The 21357-nt window shown below is 39.9% G+C and overlaps 1 non-coding gene across 1 annotated transcript; it reads left to right on the plus strand.

Moving 5' to 3' along the window:
• Positions 1–18641: 18641 nt before the first annotated feature.
• LOC130977333 (small nucleolar RNA R71) lies at positions 18642–18749 on the plus strand. The gene has a single exon (XR_009085029.1). It is a non-coding gene; the product is annotated as a small nucleolar RNA R71 (small nucleolar RNA).
• Positions 18750–21357: the final 2608 nt, after the last annotated feature.

Genomic DNA, 21357 nt, shown 5'->3' on the forward strand with positions numbered 1-21357 from the left:
ATTGGTGGCACAGGAGCCTGAAATACCATAACCTCAAAAGCTTTAAGAGGAGACCAAGGATGAGCAGTTCAATCAGTTCTTAGAAATCTTTAAAAAGTTACTCATCAATATTCCTTTTGCTAAGGTGTTGGAAAAGATGCCTCCTTATATGGCCTTCATGAAAAGCCTACTCACGGAAAAGAAGGTCTTGAAGGAAGATGAAACTATGGTCTTGACCAACGAGTGCAATGCACTAATTCAAAGAAAGCTATCCAAGAAGATTCCAGACCCTGGAAGCTTCCTGATTCCTATACCATTGGAGAAAACACTGTGTGATCTTGGATCAAGCATAAATCTGATGTCTCTATCTGTGATGAAGAAACTGGGAATCCAAGAGGCGCAATGAAGAGAAAACTTTTGCGTGGTCTAGAATTCAGAATAAATTCCCGTTGTAAGTATAGCTTCTAAACCAACAAAAGTCCTTTCTTACAAACGTTTTGGTTGTCACAAGTAACAAACCCCCTTGAAATTGATAACTGAAGTATTTAAACCTCGGATCGTCTTCTCAAGGAATTGCAGGGAAGTATGAATTATTATTGGTTATGCAAAGGTATAATTCGGGGTTTTGAAAAAGGCCTGAATAACAGAAATAAGTTGCAGGGAATTAATAAATTAATAACTAACAAAACTCTTGGCAAGGTATAAAAACTGAAAGTCCTATCCCAATTATCCTTATCAATTGTGATGAGAATTGGATTTTTTTCTCCCACTAAGTCAACCTCTAACTATGAAGGTAAGTCAAGTGGATAAAATAATTTTGATTCCTCAGGTCCTAGTCTTTCCTTGGAAAAGGCTAGAGTTATTGGAACTCGATTTAATTTTTGAAGAATTCCAATTTTCAGTCAACAATGAGTTTGACAACTCAAGAGTTACCAATTAATCAACCAAGGCCAAAATGGAAGAAAATCTACTTGAATGAAAATAATTTGGATAAAGCCAAAGCATCCATAACATATAAGTCTAAAATATCTCAATTTATATCAAATAAAGAAAATCCTAACATGAAAAGTTCATAAGCCAATTGGGCAACATAAATCAGATACAAATAAAAGCATCAGAGTAAATAAAAGTAGAAGAGAAACATAAATTATTGAACCTGGTATGAAGAAACAATCCTAATGACTAAGAGAAATTCTAAATCCTTTAAGAGGAATCCTAATCCTAAATCCTAAGAGAGAGGAGAGAGCCTCTCTCTCTCTCTCTCTAAAACTACATCTAAATTATGAAAAGTGAATTATGAGTCGTCTCTTGAGTCTCTGCATGTTCTCTGACTTTAATCTGTGTTTTTGGGCCGAAAACTAGGTTGAAATGCGGCCCAGAATCTCTGCCAGTGACTTTTGTAATCCTGCAGATCGCGCACGTCACGCAGCCGCCTCGTCCACACGATCGCATCACTCAGCGTTTTTCGTACCACGCGTGCGCGTCGTCCACGCATTCGCGTGGTTCGTACAGCTTCCAATCCGCACGGTCGCGTCAGGCATGCGAACGCGTCACTCTGATTTCTTCCATTTCGCGCGGTCGTGTGAGCCATGCGACCGCGTGACTTCTCGCTGGTCATCTCCTCAATTCCTTGTACTCCTTCCATTTTTTGCACGCTTCCTCTTTATTCTCTAAGCCATTCCTGCCCTATGAAGCCTGAAACACTTAACACACAGATCAAGGCATCGAATGGTAATAAGAGAGGATTAAGATTAGCTAAATTAAGACCAAAGAAGCATGTTTTCAATCATAGAACTAAACTAGGAAGGAATTGTAAAATCATGCAAATCATATGAATAAGTGGGTAAGAAGCTTGATAAAACCACTCAATTAATGCAATATAAACCATAAAATAGTAGTTTATCAACCTCCCCACACTTAATCATTAGCATGTCCTCATGCTAAGCTTAAGGAGACAAAATAAATGAGTAGGGAAAAGCAGGACTCATGCAATGCAACCCATGAATGTGAATGCAACTACATGCTAAAATGATTCTACCTACTTGGTGAAAAAGTAAATAAATCCTTCAAGAATAAATATGAACTGGATTTCACTAATTCAAATCACAAAATACAATACAAATAACTTGCAAGAAGAAGATGGCTCATGAAAGTAGGGAACATAGAATTAAGCGCTGAACCCTTACTGGTAGTGTATATCATTCTAACTCTCAAGTGTCTAGGGTCAATTCTCTCAATTCACTAATAATCTTGCTTTCTATAACTTGCTCTTCATCTAACAATCAACAAAAACTTAATGCACCAATACACAAATCAAGAGGTCTTTTAAGGGTTGTAATGGGGTTAGGGTCAAAGTAGGATTGTATTTGGCCAAGTGGACAAAAATTTGAATCCTTAATTAACATAAACTTTCCACCTAACTTAAGACAATCCATTTAATTAAAATACAAAATCTAACTTCCCATTAACTGTGTTTTCCACATATTCATGCATCCTAAATTTGAGTTCAGTACATATGCATTGATACCAACACTTATTTTGGGGCATTTTGTCCCCTTTTATTATTTGCTTTTCTTCTTTTCTTTTTCACTTTTTTTATTATTATTTTTCTTTTATTCTTCTCAATGCATATGATTAAAGTATTGAATGCAATAATATGTGCTCAACTATTATTTTGCACATTTTCACTAAAATATACAACACCCAATTACTCAAACCAAATATTTTCAAGTCCAACTTCCCCACACTTAAATCATTAGCACTTTTACTAGTCTAAGCTAACCAAGGATTCAAATTAAAGACATTATTGTTTTTCGCTTAGAGTTAATAATGAGCTAAAGTAAAGAACAAATGGGTAAAATAGGCTCAAATTGGTTTGCAAAGGATAATGGAAGGGTAAGGCCATATGGGTATGTAAGCTTAGTGAAACAAGGCCTCAATCATATAAGTGCATGCATACATCAAATAATGGAAATATAGAATTAAGCAAGACAAAGATCACAATTTTAGAGAGAAAAATACACACCAAAAATAAAATATTGGTTGATAGAATGCAACCAATCAAATAGGCTCAAAATCTCACTGGTTTTGTGTGTTCGAGCTTTAAACCATGTTCCAAAATAAGATTTCTTCAAACAAGTTCAATAAAAATTTTAATTCAAATTAGTGAAATGCTATAAAAAGTTTCTTGAAAAAGAAAATATTACTTCAACCAAGTAATGGTAATATATGCGCAAAATCAAACAAACATGCAATCAAACATGCAAATGCAACAATGAAAAATAAAAATTAGTGTTGAGAAGAAGGTGACTAACCCACAGAGATCGGTATCGACCTCCCCACACTTAAAGATTGCACCGTCCTCGGTGCATGCAAAGCTGTACAGGTGGGCGGGGGTTGTGGTTCCTCAACGGGTGCTCTTGGTATAGTCTTTCTCTTTACCCTTCCTGGTGGCCATCCTGAAAAGGGAGAAGAGAAAGGGACATGAGGTCAAAAGGATAGAGCAGAGAGGAGGGCAGTATGAGTGATAATCATGCCAAAGTAAGGAAGAAAGTCATTAACTCATGGTCGCGACTCCATGAAATTAGGACAACAATGAAAACAGGGCATGATAAATTGAGGCAATTAAATGCAAGATGTTTATTGGCATGCTTGCAAAGGCATGAGTAGCGTAAATCAAGCATTAAAAGCCTTAATGTATTATTAGTCGTGAGAAACTAACAATAACGTTTGTATTGACAATTATATTCAATTAATAAAAGAGTGGAAAGGGTTTTGTGAAAAACAGGCATTAGAGTAGAGGAATAGAATAATGAAGAATGCACAATGCCATACGGGCTTTTTCACAAACACAAAGCATGCAGATTAAATAAGGTATGGAAAGTATTAAATTCAACATGCAAGCACCCTTAAAAGAATAATATATAATTGTCAAACAATTTCTTAACAATCCACAAGCAAAATAATGACCCAAATAAATTTCCAACACCAATTAAAAGAAAAAAATAAAGAAAAAGAAAAAGAAGGGGAGATGTTTCTAATGAACGTGCAATCTCCACTCCCTTGTGCTCTTCTTTGACATCTTCCACCTCTTTGCAAGCTTCTTCAATATCAACCTCTTCCTCTTGGTAGCTTTCTTTTGATTCAATTTCTTCTTCATTGTTCACCAAGGGCATGGGAGGTTGTGCTTCTTCTTCTTTAATCTCCATGTCAAGTCCAATGGGAGAGGATTCAAATGTAGATAAGAATTCATTAATGATTGAATCCATCTCTTGATCGTCCCTTTCAAAGTCTTCAATTATGAGTCGCCTTGGAAGTTGTATACCTTCCACAACATCAGTTTCAAACGTCTTTGAAGGAGGTTCTACAACTTGACTTTCCCATAGAGGTTCAGCATCTCCTAAGTCTTCGACCAATTCTTCCTCTTCAATGGCAGGCGTAGTTTCTTCCAATTGTTCCAACACCAAATCGTGCTGTTCACTGTCCACTGGAGTGTCTGACTTCTCCTTCATGCCACGTTCTTCAGTAGATTCTCCACATGAAGCCATGGGGTTCCTTGAATGTCTTAACGTCGGAAAGGTAATCGATTTATCGTTTGATCCAGGTGTTTAAGTATGAAATCGTATTCCTCCTTGATGGCTTCTTTTCTATGATGACTCACTTCAACTACTCCTTCATCTGTAAAGGTCTCTTCTACCTTCACCTTTAGTGCCTCCTCTTGCTCCTTATGAAGTATGAATTCGCGAAGATGATCCTCTCTCTCTTGTTCCATGTCAATAGTATCATTGGGATCATGTTGCTCTTGGATTAATGGATGTGGGTGCTCTTTGATGAGCGGATAATTTATACACTTTTTGGCATTGTTTTTAGTATGTTTTTAGTATATTTTAGTTAGTTTTTATTACATTTTTATTAGTTTTTAGTTAAAATTCACTTTTCTGGGCTTTACTATGAGTTTGTGTATTTTTCTGTGATTTCAGGTATTTTCTGGCTGAAATTGAGGGATCTGAGCAAAAATCTGATTTAGAGGCTAAAAAGGACTGCAAATGCTGTTGGATTCTGACCTCCCTGCACTCGAAGTGGATTTTCTAGGGCTACAGAAGCCCAATTGGCACGCTCTCAATTGCGTTGGAAAGTAGACATCCTGGGCTTTCTAGAAATGTATAATAGTTTATACTTTGCCTGAGATTTGATGGCCCAAACCGGCGTTGCAAATCAGCTTCAGAATTCCCGGCGTTTAACGCCGGAACTGGCACAAAAATTGGAGTTAAACGCCCAAACTGGCATAAAAGCTGGCATTTAACTCCAGAAAAATTTTCTACACATGAAAGCTTCAATGCTCAGCCCAAGAACACACCAAGTGGACCCCGGAAGTGGATTTTTATGTCATTTACTCATTTCTGTATACCCTAGGTTACTAGTTCACTATTAATAGGACCTTTTGATATTGTATCTGTACCTCATGACACTTTACAAGTTTCTTATTGTATCTTCTACGGCATGAGTCTCTAAACCCCATGGTTGGGGGTAAGGAGCTCTGCTGTGTCTTGATGGATTAGCGCAATTACTACTATTTTTCATTCAATCACGCTTGCTTCTATTCCAAGATATCACTTGTTCCTAAACTTGATGAATGTGATGATCCGTGACACTCATCAACATTCTCACCCATGAACGTGTGCCTGACAACCACCTCCGTTCTACCTTAGATTGAGTAGATATCTCTTGGATTCCTTAATCAGAATCTTCGTGGTATAAGCTAGAATTGATGGCGGCATTCAAGAGAATCCGGAAGGTCTAAACCTTGTCTGTGGTATTCTGAGTAGGATTCAAGGATTGAATGACTGTGACAAGCTTCAAACTCCTGAAGGCTGGGCGTTAGTGACAGACGCAAAAGAATCACTGGATTCTATTCCGACCTGATTGAGAACCAACAGATGAATAGCCGTGCTGTGACAGAGCGCGTTGAACATTTTCACTGAGAGGATGGGAGGTAGCCATTGACAACGGTGAAACCCTACATATAGCTTGCCATGGAAGGAGCCTTGCGTGCTTGAAGAAGAAGATAGTAGGAAAGCAGGGATTCAGAAGATAGAGCATCTCCAAGACCTCAGCCTGTTCTCCATTACTGCAAAACAAGTATTTATTTCATGTTCTTTTACTCATCACAATTAAACTTGAGAATTATTGATATCCTGACTAAGAGTTACAAGATAACCATAGCTTGTTTCAAGCCGACAATCTCCGTAGGATCGACCCTTACTCATGTAAGGTATTACTTGGACGACCCAGTGCACTTGCTGGTTAGTTGTGCAGAATTGCAAAAGTGTGATTGCAATTTCGTGCACCAAGTTTTTGGCGCCGTTGCTGGGGATTGTTCGAGTTTGGACAACTGACGGTTTATCTTGTTGCTTAGATTATGACTGTTTTATTTTTGTTGGTTTAGAGTCTTTTATTTGAGTTTAGTTTCATATTTTAAGTTTGGTGTCAATTGCATGCTTTTGTTTTCTTTTATTTTTTCGAATTTGCATGTCCTTAGTCCTTTCTTAATCCTTAAAAATTCTAAGTTTGGTGTCTTCTTTGTGTTTTCCTTCAAGTTCTCGAAAATTTGTGTTTGATTTTCTAAAAATTTTAAGTTTGGTGTCATTTTGTTGTTTTTCTCTTTCCTCATTTCAAAAATCATATCTTTTCTATTGCTAATTCCAAAATCTTTTTAATTGACTAATTGATTCAGTTTTCAATTTGCTTTGATCTTATTTTCTTTTAATTTTCAAAATTTTATTTTATTTTCCATTTATTTTATTTTATTTTTTTTCGGTCACCTTCAATAAAAAAAATTTACTTTACTTGTGAATCCATATCATATTCCCTTTCTCCATCATGGACCTAAGTGGAATTGAGCAGTCCAGAAGGACTCTGGGGTCATATGCTAACCCCATTACAGCTGCATATGGGAGTAGCATCTGTATACCTCCCATTAAAGCAAGCAGCTTTGAGCTAAACCCTCAACTCATTATCATGGTACAACAAAATTACCAGTATTCCGGTCTTCCACAGGAAGAACCTACTGAGTTTCTGGCATAATTCTTACAAATTGCTGACACAGTACGTGATAAAGAGGTGGATCAGGATGTCTATAGATTATTACTGTTTCTATTTGCTGTAAAAGATCAAGCTAAGAGGTGGTTGAATAACCAACCCACAGCAAGCATAAAAACATGGAGACAGTTATTAGACAAATTCCTGAATCAATTTTACCCTCCAAAAAGGATGACACAGCTAAGGCTGAACATCCAAGGCTTTAAACAAGAGGATAATGAATCCCTTTATAATGCCTGGGAGAGGTATAGAGGTATGCTAAGAAAATGCCCCTCTGAAATGTTTTCAGAGTGGGTACAGTTAGACATCTTCTACTATGGGCTTACAAAAAAAGCTCAGATGTCTCTAGACCACTCAGCTGGTGGATCTATACACATGAGGAAGACGATTGAAGAGGCTCAAGAACTCATAGACACTGTTGCTAGAAATCAACATTTATACTCTAGCAGTGAGCCCTTTACAAAAGAAGAAGCTATGGCAGTCGCTACTGATCCTAATCCTCAAGAACAGATTGTTGAGCTTAATCAGCAATTACTCCTGATGACAAAACAGTTGGTAGAATTTAAAGAGATGCTCCAAGAAACTAAAATTGCCAACAAGAACATAGAATCACAGTTGAATCAGACAAAACAGCAGTTATATAAACAGATAACAGAAGAATGCCAAGCAGTTCAACTGAGGAGTGGGAAGACATTGAATAACACTGCTCAAAGTAGCAAAAAGCCAAGAAAGGAACAATTGACAGAGGATAACCAAACCACTGCCCTAAATCCCTCTGAGGACAGTAAGAGCCCAGAGAGGAATACTCCTGACGTTCAAACGCCAGAAAAAGGGGAAAAGCTGGCGTTAAACGCCCATTCCTTGCCCAGTTCTGGCGTTCAAATGCTAGAAAAGGGGGAAAAGCTGGCGTTAAACGCCAATGGGGAATCAGACACCTGAGAGTGCTGAGAGTAACCCCTCTAAAAAGGCTTTTCCAACCACCTCTGTAAGGAATAAACCTGCAGCAACTAAGGTTGAAGAATATAAAGCCAAGATGCCTTATCCTCAGAAACTCCGCCAAGCAGAACAGGATAAGCAATTTGCCCGCTTTGCAGACTATCTAAGGACTCTTGAAATAAAGATTCTGTTTGCAGAGGCACTTGAGCAAATACCTTCCTATGCTAAGTTCATGAAAGAGATCTTAAGTCATAAGAAGGATTGGAAAGAAACTAAAAGTGTTTCTCACTGAAGAATGCAGTGCAGTCATTCTGAAGAGCTTACCAGAAAAGCTCCAAGATCTAGGAAGCTTTATGATACCATGCACATTAGAAGGTGCTTGCACCAAGACAGCCCTGTGTGACCTTGGAGCAAGTATCAATCTAATACCTGCATCCACTATCAGAAAGCTTGGGTTGACTGAAGAAGTCAAACTAACCCGGATATGTCTCCAACTTGCTGATGGCTCCATTAAATATCCATCAGGCATAATTGAGGACATGATTGTCAAGGTTGGGCCATTCGCCTTTCCAACTGACTTTGTAGTGCTGGAAATGGAGGAGCACAAGAGTGCAACTCTCATCCTAGGAAGACCTTTCCTAGCAACTGGACGAACTTTTATTGATGTACAAAAAGGGGAAGTAACCCTGAGAGTCAATGAGGATGAGTTCAAGTTGAATGCTGTAAAAGCTATGCAGCATCCAAACACACCAAATGACTACATGAGCGCTGACATTATTGACTCTTTGGTGGAAGAGATCAATATGGGTGAAAGCCTAGAATCAGAGCTAGAGGACATCTTCAAGGATGTTCAGCCTGATCAGGAAGAACCAAAGGAAATAAAAGAATTTTTGAAAATCCCTCAGGAAGAGGATAAACCTCCCAAACCTGAGCTCAAACCACTACCACCATCCCTGAAGTATGCATTTCTGGGAGAGGGTGACACTTTTCCAGTGATCATAAGCTCTGCTTTAAATCCACAGGAAGAGGAAGCACTGATTCAAGTGCTAAGGACACACAAGACAGCTCTTGGGTGGTCCATAAGTAATCTTAAGGGCATTAGCCCATCAAGATGCATGCACAAGATCCTATTGGAGGATAATGCCAAACCAGTGGTTCAACCACAAAGGCGGCTAAATCCAACCATGAAGGAGGTGGTGCAGAAAGAGGTCACTAAATTACTAGAGGCTGGGATTATTTATCCTATTTCTGATAGCCCCTGGGTGAGCCCTGTCCAATTTGTCCCCAAGAAGGGAGGCATGACAGTGGTTCATAATGAAAAAAATGAACTGGTTCCTACAAGAACAGTTACAGGGTGGCGTATGTGTATTGACTACAGAAGGCTCAATACAGCCACCAGAAAGGATCATTTTCCTTTACCATTCATAGACCAAATGCTAGAAAGACTAGCTGGTCATGATTACTACTGCTTTTTGGATGGCTATTCAGGTTACAACCAAATTGCAGTAGATCCTCAGGACCAAGAGAAAACAGCATTCACTTGCCCTTTTGGCGTGTTTGCCTACAGGAGAATGCCTTTTGGTATGTGCAATGCTCCTGCAACTTTTCAGAGATGCATGCTATCCATCTTCTCTGATATGGTGGAGAAATTCCTGGAAGTCTTCATGGATGACTTCTCAGTATATGGAGACTCATTCAGCTCCTGTCTTAACCATCTAGCACTTGTCCTGAAAAGGTGCCAAGAGACTAACCTGGTCTTAAACTGGGAGAAATGTCACTTTATGGTGACTGAAGTAATTGTCCTTGGGCACAAAATTTCAAGCAAGGGAATAGAGGTGGATAAAGCAAAGGTAGAGGTAATTGAAAAATTACCACAACCTGCCAATATTAAGGCAATCAGAAGCTTTCTGGGGCATACAGGATTCTACAGAAGGTTTATAAAGGATATTTCAAAAATTGCAAAACCTCTGAGCAACCTGCTAGCTGCTGACACACCATTTGTGTTTGACACACAGTGTTTGCAGGCATTTGAGACCCTGAAAGCCAAGCTGGTCACAACACCAGTCATCTCTGCACCAGACTGGACATTGCCATTCGAACTAACGTGTGATGCTAGTGACCATGCCATTGGTGCAGTGTTAGGACAGAGGCATAATAAGCTTCTGCACGTCATTTATTATGCCAGCCGTGTTCTAAATGACGCACAGAAGAATTACACAACCACAGAAAAAGAGTTACTTGCAGTGGTCTATGCCATTGACAAGTTTAGATCCTATTTGGTAGGATCAAAGGTGATTGTGTACACTGACCATGCTGCTCTTAAGTACTTACTCACAAAGCAGGATTCAAAACCCAGGCTCATAAGATGGGTGTTGCTTCTGCAAGAGTTTGATATAGAAATAAGAGACAGAAAAGGGACAGAGAACCAAGTAGCTGATCATCTGTCCCGAATAGAACCAGTAGCTGGGGCGTCCCTCCCTTCTACTGAGATCTCTGAGACCTTCCCAGATGAGCAACTTTTTTCCATTCAGGAAGCTCCATGGTTTGTAGATATTGCAAATTATAAAGCTGTGAGGTTCATACCCCAGGAGTACAGCAGGGTGCAAAGAAAGAAATTAATTTCAGATGCCAAGTACTACCTATGGGATGAACCATATCTCTTTAAGAGATGTGCAGACGGAATGATCCGCAGATGTATACCTAGAGAGGAAGCACAAAAGATCCTATGGCATTGCCATGGATCACAGTATGGGGGACATTTCGGAAGTGAGTGAACAGCCACTAAGGTCCTCTAATGTGGCTTCTACTAGCATACTCTCTATAGAGATGCACGAGAGTTTGTGCGTAACTGTGACAGTTGCCAGAGAGCTGGTAATCTGCTTCATGGATACGCCATGCCTCAACAAGGGATCTTAGAGATTGAATTGTTTGATGTATAGGGTATTGAAAATGCAAAACTTTATAAGGAAAAGGCAAAGAAGTGGCATGACAAGAAGTTGTCATCCAGAGTCTTTGAGCCAGGACAAAAAGTTCTGCTCTTCAACTCTAGGCTCAGACTATTCCCAGGAAAACTTAAATCCCGGTGGAGGGGTCTGTATGTGATTACAAGAGTGTCACCATATGGATATGTTGAGCTTCAGGATATTGATTCTGACAAAAAGTTCATTGTTAATGGACAGAGGATCAAACATTATCTTGAAAGCAATTTTGAGCAAGAATGCTCAAAACTGAGGCTTGAATAAATCTCAGTGAAGGTCCAGCTAAAGACAATAAAGAAGCGCTTACTGGAAGGCAACCCAGTCATTAGCAGGTTATTTGTTTTGTTTAATAAAAGTTTGATACATATTCTCAAAGGGCGATAATCAAAATTGAAGGAATTCACAGAGTTACAGAAGGATTCAGTGCAGAAAGCAGAGAAAAGGAGCTTGCTGGCGAAAAAACGCCAGTAAGGGGTACTCTGGGCGTTAAACGCCAGAATGGGCACCATTCTGGGCGTTTAATGTAACACCCTAACTACCAAAGCTCACGCTTCCGGCTGCGCAACTCTGATAGCTCAGACATTACGACGACACTTATACTATTTAATACTAAAATATGAGCCTGTTTAAAAATTTTAAACCGCAATACGGCTCCAAAAATTACTTTCGTTCGATAACATACATCCATAGATACCATACAACTTACAAAAGCTCATCAAGAGTACATCCATATATACATACATACATATATATAAATAATACTACAAATATTACCCAATACAATTCCTAACCCTCTTACAGAACAACTCAAGATAAAGGCGAGGGTACAATAAATAATAATCTAAGGCAATACATAGCATCTCAACAACAACTAAATAAACTCTTCGTGACTTCTGCACCCATATCCTGAAAGGGGAAAAATGTAAGGGGTGAGAACATCATCCTCGAAAGGGTTCTCAGTAGAGGGTTTTTGGGAATTACTGTAATAGGATACATGAAGATAAATCGTACCAGTGATTAATAACCGTCTTATGCCTCTTTTCAAAAACAACGGTTTACAATAAAAGTAAAGTCGGAAATCTTTTCTGAAAGAGGAACCGTTCAATTTTCAAAACATCAAAAGCCTTTCAAAAAGGTTTATCTAAACTGAACCAAAATAGCCTTTCATATTTTATTCCAAACCAGAAACACAAAACCGAAATCAACCATCGGTTCATCTCATTCCAACCACGGCCCTAGGCCCAAACAATCCAACCATCAACCAATCACCACAATCTAACCGTCAACTAATCACTACAATCCAACAGAGTCCCAGATGCAAACACAGATAGGAAGTTCAAGCACAAACAAACAGTTACAGCAATTAGAACAAGTAGCAGGTAATCACAAGTAATCACATAGGCAAACCAAGTACAATATGCACACCCAAACAATGTCACATAGATGCATATTGGTGCACGAAATTGTGATCACTACTTTTCACAACTCAAATAATCCATAGTAATGGCCCCAAAAACTTGGTGCTCAATACCATGGCATAAACACAACTTCGCACAACTAACCAGCAAGTGCACTGGGTCATCCAAGTAATAAACCTTACACGAGTAAGGGTCGATCCCACGGAGATTGTTGGTATGAAGCAAGCTATGGTCATCTTGTAAATCTCAGTCAGGCAGACTCAAATGGTTATGAATGATTCATGAATGAAACATAAAGATAAAGATAGAGATACTTATGCAATTCATTGGTGAGAACTTCAGATAAGCGAATGGAGATGCTTTGTCCCTTCCGTCTCTCTGCTTTCCTACTGTCTTCATCCAATTCTTCTTACTCCTTTCCATGGCAAGCTGTATGCAAGGGTTTCACCGTTGTTAGTGGCTACCTCCCATCCTCACAGTGGAAATGTTCAACGCACCCTGTCACGGCACGGCTATCCAGCTGTCGGTTCTCGATCATGTCGGAATAGAATCCAGTGATTCTTTTGCGTCTGTCACTAACACCCCACAATCGCGAGTTTGAAGCTCGTCACAGTCATTCAATCATTGAATCCTACTCAGAATACCACAGACAAGGTTTAGACCTTCCGGATTCTCTTGAATGCAGTCATCAATTCTAGCTTATACCACGAAGATTCCGGTTAAAGAACCCAAGAGATATCCACCCAATCTAAGGTAGAACGGAGGTGATTGACGGTCACACGTTCATAGGTGAGAATGATGATGAGTGTCACGGATCATCACATTCATCAAGTTGAGGAACAAGTGATATCTTGGAATAAGAATAAGCTGAATTGAATAGAAGAACAATAGTAATTGCATTAATACTCGAGGTACAGCAGAGCTCCACACCTTAATCTATGGTGTGTAGAAACTCCACCGTTGAAAATACATAAGAACAAGGTCTAGGCATGGCCGTGAGGCCAGCCTCCCAATGATCTAAGATAGCATAATACTAATGATAGCTACCCAAATGATCTAGAGATCTAAAGTGATCAAAAGATGTAAAATACAATAGTAAAAGGTCCTATTTATAGGGAACTAGTAGCTTAAGAATTACAAAGGTGAGTAAATGACATAAAAATCCACTTCCGGGCCCACTTGATGTGTGCTTGGGCTGAGCATTGAAGCATTTTCGTGTAGAGACTCTTCTTGGAGTTAAACGCCAGCTTTTGTGCCAGTTTGGGCGTTTAACTCCCACTTTGGTGCCAGTTCCGGCGTTTAACGCTGGGAATTCTGAAGGTGACTTTGAACGCCGGTTTGGGCCATTAAATCTTGGGCAAAGTATAGACTATCATATATTGCTGGAAAGCCCAAAATGTCTACTTTCCAACTCCGTTGAGAGCGCGCCAATTGAGCTTCTGTAGCTCCCGAAAATCCACTTCGAGTGCAGCGAGGTCAGAATCCAACAGCATCTGCAGTCCATTTCAGTCTCTGAATCAGATTTTTGCTCAGGTCCCTCAATTTCAGCCAGAAAATACCTGAAATCACAGAAAAACACACAAACTCATAGTAAAGTCCAGAAAAGTGAATTTTAACTAAAAACTAATAAAAATTATACTAAAAACTAACTAAATCTACTAAAAACATACTAAAAACAATGCCAAAAAGCGTACAAATTATCCGCTCATCACAACACCAAACTTAAATTGTTGCTTGTCCCCAAGCAACTGGAAATCAAATAAGATAAAAAGAAGAGAATATGCAATGAATTCCTAAAACATCTATGAAGATCAGTATTAATTAGATGAGCGGGGCTTTTAGCTTTTTGCCTCTGAACAGTTTTGGCATCTCACTTTATCCTTTGAAATTCAGAATGATTGGCTTCTTTAGGAACTCAGAGTCCAGATAGTGTTATTGATTCTCCTAGTTAAGAATGATGATCCTTGAACACAGCTACTTTATGAGTCTTGGCCGTGGCCCAAAGCACTCTGTCTTCCAGTATAACCACCGGATACATACATGCCACAGACACATAATTGGGTGAACCTTTGCAGATTGTGACTCAGCTTTGCTAGAGTCCCCAACTAGAGGTGTCCAGGGTTCTTAAGCACACTCTTTTTGCCTTGGATCACAATTTTATTTCTTTCTTTTTCTCTTTCTCCTTTTTTTCGTTTTTTTTTCTTTTTTCTTTTCTTTCTTTTTTTTTTGTATTCACTGCTTTTTCTTGCTTCAAGAATCATTTTTATGATTTTTCAGATCCTCAGTAACATGTCTCCTTTTTCATCATTCTTTCAAGAGCCAACATTCATGAACCACAAATTCAAAAGACATATGCAATGTTTAAGCATACATTCAGAAAACAAAAGTATTGCCACCACATCAAAATAATTAATCTGTTATAAAATCTGAAATTCATGCAATTCTTCTCTTTTTCAATTAAGAACATTTTTTTATTTAAGAGAGGTGATGGATTCATAGGACATTCATAACTTTAAGGCATAGACACTAAGACACTAATGATCATAAGACACAAACATGGATAAACATAAGCATAAAATTAGAAAAACAAGAAAATAAAGAACAAGGAAATTAAAGAACGGGTCCACCTTAGTGATGGCGGCTTGTTCTTCCTCTTGAAGATCTTATGGAGTGCTTGAGCTCCTCAGTGTCTCTTCCTTGCCTTTGTTGCTCCTCTTTCATGATTCTTTGATCTTCTCTAGTTTCATGAAGGAGGATGGAATGTTCTTGGTGCTCCACCCTTAGTTGTCCCATGTTGGAACTCAATTCTCCTAGGGAGGTGTTGATTTGCTCCCAATAGTTTTGTGGAGGAAAGTGCATCCCTTGAGGTATCTCAGGGATTTCATGATGAGTGGGATCTCTTGTTTGCTCCATCCTTTTCTTAGTGATGGGCTTGTCCTCATCAATGACGATGTCTCCTTCTATGTCAACTCCAACTGAATAACAGAGGTGACAAATGAGATGAGGAAAGGCTAACCTTGCCAAGGTAGAGGACTTGTCCGCCACCTTATAGAGTTCTTGGGCTATAATCTCATGAACTTCTACTTCTTCTCCAATCATGATGCTATGAATCATGATGGCCCGGTCTATAGTAACTTCAGACCGGTTGCTAGTGGGAATGATTGAGCGTTGGATAAACTCCAACCATCCTCAAGCCACGGGCTTGAGGTCGTGCCTTCTCAATTGAATCGGCTTCCCTCTTGAATCTCTCTTCCATTGGTCTCCCTCTTCACAAATGTCAGTGAGGACTTGGTCCAACCTTTGATCAAAGTTGACCCTTCTAGTGTAAGGATGTTCATCTCCTTGCATCATGGGCAAGTTGAATGCCAACCTTACATTTTCCGGACTAAAATCTAAGTATTTCCCCCGAATCATTGTAAGCCAATTCTTTGGGTCCGGGTTCACACTTTGATCATGGTTCTTGGTGATCCATGCATTGGCATAGAACTCTTGAACCATCAAGATTCTGACTTGTTGAATGGGGTTGGTAAGAACTTCCCAACCTCTTCTTCGAATCTCATGTCGGATCTCTGGATATTCACTCTTTTTGAGTTTGAAAGGGACCTCGGGGATCACCTTCTTCAAGGCCACAACTTCATAGAAGTGGTCTTGATGCACCCTTGAGATGAATCTCTCCATCTCCCATGACTCGGAGGTGGAAGCTTTTGCCTTCCCTTTCCTCTTTCTAGAGGTTTCTCCGGCCTTGGATGCCATAAATGGTTATGGAAAAACAAAAAGCAATGCTTTTACCACACCAAACTTAAAAGTTTGCTCATCCTCGAGCAAAAGAAGAAAGAAGAGAGTAGAAGAAGAAGAAATAGAGGAGAGGGAGATGGCTTTGTGGTTCGGCCATTATGGGTGGGTTTAGGAGGGAAAGTGGTTTGAATTTGAATGGTGGGGTAGGTGGGGTTTTGTGAAGGATGGATGTCAGTGGTGAAGAGAAAGATGGGATTTGATAGGTCAGGGGTTTTTGGGAAAGAGGTGTTGAGGTGATTGGTGAATGGATGAAGAAGAAGAGAGAGGGTGGTGGGGTAGGTGGGGATCCTGTGGGGTCCACAGATCCTGAGGTGTCAAGGAAAATTCAATCCTGCACCAAGTGGTGTGCAAAAATGCACCCTTTTGCCAATTCTGGCGTTAAACGCCGGGCTGGTGCCCATTTCTGGCGTTTAACGCCAGCTTCTTGCCCTTTTCTGGCATTTAACGCCAGTCTGGTGCCCCTTTCTGGCGTTAAACGCCCAGAATGGTGCCAGACTGGGCGTTAAACGCCCAACTGCTACCCTTACTGGCGTTTAAACGCCAGCAAGATCTTCCTCCAGGGTGTGCTATTTTTCTTTCTATTTTTCATTCTGTTTTTGCTTTTTCAATTGATTTTGTGACTTCCTATGATCATCAACCTACAGAAAACATAAAATAACAAAGGAAAATAGATAAAATATAACATTGGGTTGCCTCCTAACAAGCGCTTCTTTAATGTCAGTAGCTTGACAGAGGGCTCTCATGGAGCCTCACAGATTCTCAGAGCAATGTTGGAACCTCCCAACACCAAACTTAGAGTTTGAATGTGGGGGTTCAACACCAAACTTAGAGTTTGGTTGTGGCCTCCCAACACCAAACTTAGAGTTTGACTGTGGGGGCTCTGTTTGACTCTGTTTTGAGAGAAGCTCTTCATGCTTCCTCTCTATGGTGACAGAGGGATATCCTTGAGCCTTAAACACCAAGGATTCTTCATTCACTTGAATGATCAATTCTCCTATGTCCACATCAATCACAGCCTTTGCTGTGGCTAGGAAGGGTCTGCCAAGGATGATGGATTCATCCATGCACTTCCCAGTCTCTAGGACTATGAAATCTGCAGGGATGTAATGGTCTTCAATCTTCACCAGAACATCCTCTACAAGTCCATAAGCTTGTTTTCTTGAATTGTCTGCCATCTCTAGTGAGATTCTTGCAGCTTGTACCTCAAAGATCCCTAGCTTCTCCATTACAGAGAGAGGCATGAGGTTTACACTTGACCCTAAATCACACAGAGCCTTCTTGAAGGTCATGGTGCCTATGGTACAAGGTATTGAAAACTTCCCAGGATCCTGTCTCTTTTGAGGTAATTTCTGCCTAGACAAGTCATCCAATTCTTTGGTGAGCAAAGGAGGTTCATTCTCCCAAGTCTCATTACCAAATAACTTGTCATTTAGCTTCATGATTGCTCCAAGGTATTTAGCAACTTGCTCTTCAGTGACATACTCATCCTCTTCAGAGGAAGAATACTCATCAGAGCTCATGAATGGCAGAAGTAAGTCCAATGGAATCTCTATGGTCTCATTTTGAGCCTCAGATTCCCATGGTTCCTCATTAGGAACTCATTGAAGGCCAGTGGACGCCCATTGAGGTCTTCCTCAGTGGCGTTCACTGCCTTTTCCTCCTCTCCAAATTCGGCCATGTTGATGGCCTTGCACTCTCCTTTTGGATTTTCTTCTGTATTGCTTGGAAGGGTACTAGGAGTGAGTTCAGTAATTTTCTTGCACAGTTGTCCCACTTGTGCCTCCAAATTTCTAATGGAGGATCTTGTTTCAGTCTTGAAACTTTGAGTGGTTTTGATTAGATCAGAGACCATGGTTGCTAAGTCAGAGTGGTTCTGCTTAGAATTCTCTGTCTGTTGCTGAGAAGATGATGGAAAAGGCTTGCCATTGCTAAACCTGTTTCTTCCACCATTGTTGTTGTTGAAACCTTGTTGAGGTTTCTGTTGATCCTTCCATGAGAAATTTGAGTGATTTCTCCATGAAGAATTATAGGTGTTTCCATAGGGTTCTCCCATGTAATTCACCTCTTCCATTGAAGGGTTCTCAGGATCATAAGCTTCTTCTTCAGATGAAGCATCCTTAGTACTGTTTGGTGCATTTTGCATTCTAGACAGACTTTGAAAAATCAAATTGACTTGCTGAGTCAATATTTTATTCTGAGCCAGTATGGCATTCAGAGTATCAATCTCAAGAACTCCTTTCTTCTGACTTGTCCCATTGTTCACAGGATTCCTTTTAGAAGTATACATGAATTGGTTATTTGCAACCATTTCAATGAGCTCTTGAGCTTCTGTAGGCGTCTTCTTCAGATGAAGAGATCCACCAGCAGAGCTATCCAAAGACATCTTGGACAGTTCAGACAGACCATCATAGAAAATACCTATGATGCTCCATTCAGAAAGCATATCAGAGGGACATTTTCTGATCAATTGTTTGTATCTTTCCCAAGCTTCATAGAGGGATTCTCCTTCCTTCTGTCTGAAGGTTTGGACTTCCACTCTAAGCTTACTCAATTTTTGAGGTGGAAAGAACTTTGCCAAGAAGGCATTGACTAGCTTTTCCCAAGAGTTCAGGCTGTCTTTAGGTTGTAAGTCCAACCATATTCTAGCTCTGTCTCTTACAGCAAAAGGGAATAGCATAAGTCTGTAGACCTCAGGGTCAACCCCATTAGTCTTGACAGTGTCACAGATCTGCAAGAACTCAGCTAAAAACTAATGAGGATCTTCCAATGGAAGTCCATGGAACTTGCAATTCTGTTGCATCAGAGAAACTAATTGAGGCTTAAGCTCAAAGTTGTTTGCTCCAATGGCAGGGATAGAGATGCTTCTCCCATAGAAGTCAGGAGTAGGTGCAGTAAAGTCACCCAGCACCTTCCTTGCATTGTTGGCATTGTTGTTGTTTTCGGCTGCCATAGGTTCTTCTTCTTTGAAGAATTCTGTTAGGTCCTCTACAGAGAGTTGTGCTTTAGCTTCTCTTAGCTTTCGCTTCAAGGTCCTTTCAGGTTCAGGGTCAGCTTCAACAAGAATGCCTTTGTCTTTGTTCCTGCTCATATGAAAGAGAAGAGAACAAGAAAATGTGGAATCCTCTATGTCACAGTATAGAGATTCCTTGAGGTGTCAGAGGAATAGAAAAATAGAAGAAAGAGGTAGAAGAATTCGAACTTAGTGAGATAAAGTTCGAATTGTGCATTGAGGAGGAGTGTTACTCCATAAATAGAAGGATGTGAGAAGAGAGGAAGAGTTTTTCGAAAATTAAAAAAAATTTTAAAAACATTTTTAAAAACTTGAATTGATTTTCGAAAACTAAAAATGGGAAAGAAATCAAGTGATTTTTAAAAAAGATTTTGAAATTAGAAATCAAAAAGATATGATTGAAAACTATTTTGAAAAAGATATGATTTGAAAAACAATTTTAAAAAGATTTGATTTTAAAAATTAATGACTGGTGCACGAAATTGTGATCAATACTTTTTTTAATACACGAAATAATCCCTAGTAATGGCTCCAAAAACTTGGTGCTCAATACCGTGGCATAAACACAACTTCGCACAACTAACCAGCAAGTGCACTGGGTTGTCCAAGTAATACCTTACGTGAGTAAGGGTCGATCCCACGGAGATTGTTGGTATGAAGCAAGCTATGGTCACCTTGTAGATCTCAGTCAGGCAGACTCAATTGGGTATAGATGATGAATAAAGCATAAAGATAAAGATAGAGATACTTATGTATATCATTGGTGAGAGCTTCAGATAAGCGTATGAAGATGCCTTCCCTTCCGTCTCTCTGCTTTCCTACAGTCTTCATCCAATCCTTCTTACTCCTTTCCATGGCAAGCTTGTGTAGGGTTTCACCGTTGTCAATGGCTACCTCCCATCCTCTCAGTGAAAACGATTGCATATGCTCTGTCACAGCACGCGGAATTCAGCTGTCGGTTCTCGGTCAGGCCGGAATAGAATCCATCGATTCTTTTGCGTCTGTCACTAACGCCCCGCCTGCTAGGAGTTTGAAGCACGTCACAGTCATTCAATCATTGAATCCTACTCAGAATACCACAGACAAGGTTAGACCTTCCGGATTCTCTTGAATGCCGCCATCAGTTCTTGCCTATACCACGAAGACTCTGATCTCACGGAATGGCTGGCTCGTTTGTCAGGCGAGCACTCGGTTGTCAGGCGATCAACCATGCATCGTGTTATCAGGAATCCAAGAGATATTCACTAGAGCTTTGATTGCTTGTAGAACAAGAGTGGTTGTCAATCACTCTGTTCATGAGTGAGAATGATGATGAGTGTCACGGATCATCACCTTCATCAAGTTGAAGAACAAGTGATATCTTGGACAAAGAACAAGCGGAATTGAATAGAAGAATAATAGTAATTGCATTAATACTCGAGGTACAGCAGAGCTCCACACCTTAATCTATGGTGTGTAGAAACTCCACCGTTGAAAATACATAAGAACAAGGTCTAGGCATGGCCGTGAGGCCAGCCTCCCAATGATCTAAGATAGCATAAAACTCAAAGATAGCTACCAAGATGTCAAATACAATAGTAAAAGGTCCTACTTATAGAAAACTAGTAGCCTAAGGTGTACAAAGATGAGTAAATGACATAAAAATCCACTTCCGGGCCCACTTGGTGTGTGCTTGGGCTGAGCAATGAAGCATTTTCGTGTAGAGACTCTCCTTGGAGTTAAACGCCAGCTTTGGTGCCAGTTTGGGCGTTTAACTCCCATTCAGGTGCCAGTTCCGGCGTTTAACGCTGGAATTTCTTGAGGTGACTTTGAACGCCAGTTTGGGCCATCAAATCTTGGGCAAAGTATGGACTATCATATATTGCTGGAAATCCCAGGATGTCTACTTTCCAACGCCGTTGAGAGCGCGCCAATTGGGCTTCTGTAGCTCCAGAAAATCCACTTCGAGTGCAGGGAGGTCAGAATCCAACAGCATCTGCAGTCCTTTTGAGTCTCTGGATTAGATTTTTGCTCAGATCCCTCAATTTCAGCCAGAAAATACCTGAAATCACAGAAAAACACACAAACTCATAGTAAAGTCCAGAAAAGTGAATTTTAACTAAAAACTAATAAAAATATACTAAAAACTAACTAGATCATACTA

This window comes from Arachis stenosperma, chromosome 4, assembly GCF_014773155.1.
Source record: "Arachis stenosperma cultivar V10309 chromosome 4, arast.V10309.gnm1.PFL2, whole genome shotgun sequence".
NCBI lineage: Eukaryota > Viridiplantae > Streptophyta > Magnoliopsida > Fabales > Fabaceae > Arachis > Arachis stenosperma.